General features: G+C 46.6%; 1 pseudogene; it reads left to right on the top strand.

Moving 5' to 3' along the window:
• The first annotated feature begins 376 nt into the window (after nt 1–376).
• Nucleotides 377–2,331, top strand: LOC122215231 (annotated as a pseudogene).
• Nucleotides 2,332–4,238: the final 1,907 nt, after the last annotated feature.

Raw genomic sequence — 4,238 nt, 5'->3', positions numbered from 1 at the left:
ATATCTCACTGAATTCATCTATTCTTCTCCCAAGTTTAGTGAACATTTTTATGACCATTACTTTGAACTTGTTTCATTTAGGTTTTTGTCGTTGTTGTTGTTTGTGGGGTTTTTTTTGTTTTGTTTTGTTTTCCATGGTCTTCTTTTTTTTTGGTCTTCTTTTTTTTCGGTCTTCTTTTTTTTTCATTTGGAACATATTCTTCTGTCTCTTTTTTTTGTCTGACTTGTACTGTTGATACCTATGTACTAGGTAGGTTGGCTATGTTTCTTGGTCTCGAAGGTGGTGGCCTTACATAGGAGTCTGGTGGGGCCCAGAAGCCCAATCCTCCCAGTCACCAGAATAAAGCATTCCAGGAGTGTTTCCTATATGGGCTACATGAGCCCTCCTGTTGTGGTTGGGCTGATTGCTGCAGGCACACTGGTGGGCAGGGCTGACCCTGGCCTGGACAGCTTAGAGGCCCAGTTATGGCTGCTGTAGGCATGAGGGTAGGTGGGGTTAGCCCATGGTATGGTCCGACCATGAGGCCAGGCCATTACTGTTGCTCTTCCTCTCTGGGGCAGGTGTCACCTTTGAGGGGTACTGGTCCTGGCCAAGGCCGCCTGTTGGGTGTAGCAGGATGGGAGCCTCTTTGGAGGGGCACCTACAGTGGGCATGTTGGGCAGGATGGGTCCACAGGGGAATGCCAGGGCAGAGCCAGTGGTGCTAACAAGGTGATGGAGAGTGTCAGAATTGGTGCCTACCAGTGTCTGGCCAGGAAGGCTGAAGGAGGGCAAGAAAAGCGGTGCCTACCAGCACCACTGTGTTTTTAATTGTCTTCAGGTGTTTTTTCGGAGCAAGGTGTTCTGTATGAAGTTGTAGCCTTGGTGTGTCTGTAGGAAGAGGTGGCTCAGGATCTTCCTCCTCTGCCATCTTCTGAAGCAAGTTTATCTTCTCTCTCACTGTATACCTAGTTCTTACACACCTAACACATTGCCTGGCACATACTTCTTTTTTTTTTTTTTTTAATTTTTTTTTTTCAACGTTTATTTATTTTTGGGACAGAGAGAGACAGAGCATGAACGGGAGAGGGGCAGAGAGAGAGGGAGACACAGAATGGGAAACAGGCTCCAGGCTCTGAGCCATCAGCCCAGAGCCTGACGCGGGGCTCGAACTCATGGACCGCGAGATTGTGACCTGGCTGAAGTCGGACGCCCAACCGACTGCGCCACCCAGGCGCCCCTGCCTGGCACATACTTCTAATGGAAATACATGTTTAATGAATAAGTATGGTTTGTTCATTGTTCTACAGATACCAGAGTTTTAAATTCCATTTGGTTTTAAATATGTATAAAGCATATACTACTGGCTCAGCAGCCATGTGACCCTGTGGCCGGTCAGGGTGCTATGGGATGCACTGGGACTGGCATCGGGGGTCACGGAGGTGGCATGGAATGGGGCCTCTTTGCCTTTTGCCATCGTGACTCTTGTGAACGCTCCATATAAGCATGGCCTCTACTGCAGAGAAGACTCCATCCGGTATGCCTACTGTCCAGACACCCACGAGTTCATGGCCAGAGGTCACCATCACAGCCACCATCATCCTTGTCTCAACCAAGGAGGCCTGCCTGGTGCACACAGACTGCCTCTATTCCCACTCCAACTTCAACAACAGAGTGGCTGACTTCTATAAGGTGTTGAGAAAATTCCTGTTTAGGGCTGCAATGAGTCAGTCACTGGCAGACCTGGCCAAGGTCATGATAGGCCATCTGTGGCCCAACTTCCTGGCTAAGTGTGACCCTGACTTGAGCCACTTCAACTGCTCTGTCTACCTGCATGTGGAGAAGATGTGTAGGGAAAGCCTAGTAACATCACCGAGTCCAGAATGTCTTTCTACTCCGGACACTCCTCCTTTGGGATGTTTGTGGTGCTCTATGCACAGGCAGGCATGGCTCTGCCCTAAGTGAGCACAGCTTCTGGGGCCCACAGTGCAGTTCTTCCTCATGGCCTTTGCACCCTATGTTGACTACAGCCATGTGTCTGACCATAAGCACCAATCGAGTTATGTCCTTGTTGGCCTCCTGCAGGGGATGCTGGTGGCTGGCCTCACCGTTAGCTACATTTCTAACTTCTTCAAGGCCTGGCCTCCATAGCGCTACCTGGAGGAGGAGGAGCTGGGATTGAAGCCCAGACTGTCACTGACCCTGACCCTGACCCTGACCCTGACCCTGAGTGAGGCTGACCACAACCACCCGGGTACCCTGTCTCCTCCTCCTGAGTCAGGTGCCTGTCTCTGTGTCCATCTAGGGCTCAGTGTGTTCATGGTCCTGGCTGGTGATGAGGGCTCTGGATAGGCTCTGGGTGTCCCATGCTGGCTGCCAGCGGGGTTTCCACTAACCCCACCTCTTGTGGATGGGGCCAGGGGCCTGGGGATGCACAGGGCAGCCCCAGCATTTGGAAGGGGGACCTTGTCCTCTTATTTCCCTTAGAACCCTCCTATATTGAATTAGAGGGAAGCAAGAGATCCAGATAGATGCTTTTTTTGTAAAGTGAAATGTATGTGTATATGTGGACTTCCAATAAAATAGAGTGTTTGCTTGACAAATGGTGTCAGTCTCTATTCTCATTCTTTTTTTAACGTTTATTTATTTATTTAGAGAAAGAGAGAGTGCAAGTGGGGGAGGGGCAGAGAGAGAGGGAGAGAGAGAATCTCAAGCAGGCTCCACACTCATCCCAGAGAGGGACATGGGGCTTGAGCTCACTACTGTGAGATAATGACCTGAGCTAAATTAAGAGTCCATTGCTTAACCAACTGAGTCACCCAGGCACCCCTGTCAGCCTCTATTCTTTATGGCCATTCTGAGCACTGAGCCATTCTGAGATGCTCCTTGTTGGGGGCTCAGCTGAGTTAGGCATCAGAGTACCTGGTTGCAGTACTGTGGTTTAGAGGTATGGGGAGGGCAGTGTACTCTTTTCCTTGGTCCTCACCCTATGTATCTCTTCATCTTGCTGTTGATTCGTAGTTATCACTCCTTTCATAAGCTGGTAAACATAAAAAAAACCCAAAACAATCCAAAAAACCCTATACTAAATTGTTTTGGATTCAGTGAGGGTTAGTTACACTGTTTTTTTTCCTATACCAGTTATTATAGTAATCTTTTGAAATATAATTTATTGTCAAATTGGCTAACATACAGTGTGTAAAGTGTGCTCTTGGTTTATGCGGTTGATTTCCACGGTTTGTTGCTTACATACAATACCCAGTGCTCATCCCAACAAATGCCCTCCTCAATGCCCATCACCCATTTTCCCCTCTCCCCCACCTCCCTATCAACCTTCAGATTGTTCTCTGTGTTTAAGAGTCTCTTATGGTTTGCCTCCCTCCCTTTCTGTTTGTAACTATTTTCCCCCCTTCCCTTCCCCCATGGTCTTCTGTCAAGTTTCTCAAGATCCACATATGAATGAAAACATATGATATTTGTCTTTCTCTGACTGTCTTATTTCAGTCAGTCTAATACCTTCCAGTTCCATCCACATTGCAGCAAATGGCATGATTTTATTCTTCCTCACTGCCAAGTAGTATTCCATTGTATATACAAACTACATCTTCTTTATCCATTCATCAGTTGATCCATAATTTGGCTATTGTTGAAAGCAATGCTATAAACATTGGGGAACATGTACTCCTATGCATCAGCACTCCTGTGTCCTTTGGATAAATTCCTAGTAGTGCTATTGATGGGTCATAGAGTAGCTCTATTTTTAATTTTTTGAGGAACCTCCATACTGTTTTCCAGAGCAGCTGCACCAGTTTGCATTCCCACCAGCAGTGCAAGAGGGTTCCTGTTTCTCCACATCCTCGCCAGCATCTGTTGTTACTTTTAGCCACTCTGACTGGTGTGAGGTGATATCTCAGTATGGTTTTGATTTGTATTTCCCTGAGGATGAGTGATGTTGAGCATCTTTTCATGTGTCTTTTGGGTATCTGGATGTTTTCTTTGGAAAAGTGTCTTTCCATGTTTTCTTCCCATTTCTTCACTGGATTATTTGTTTTTTGGGTATTGAGTTAGGTAAGTTCTTTATAGATTTTGTATACTAACCCTTTATCCAATATGTCATTCTCAAATATCTTGTCCCATTCTGTCAGTTGCCTGTTAGTTTTGTTGATTGTTTCCTTTGCAGTGCAGAGGCTTTTTATCTTGATGAGGTCCCAATAGTTCATTTTTGCTTTTAATTCCCTTGCCTTCGGAGATGTGTTGAG

The sequence above is a fragment of the Panthera leo genome, chromosome A3, assembly GCF_018350215.1.
Source record: "Panthera leo isolate Ple1 chromosome A3, P.leo_Ple1_pat1.1, whole genome shotgun sequence".
Classification (NCBI taxonomy): domain Eukaryota; kingdom Metazoa; phylum Chordata; class Mammalia; order Carnivora; family Felidae; genus Panthera; species Panthera leo.
The sequence above is the reverse complement of the archived record's forward strand: the minus strand, read 5'-3'. Positions and strand labels throughout refer to the sequence as shown.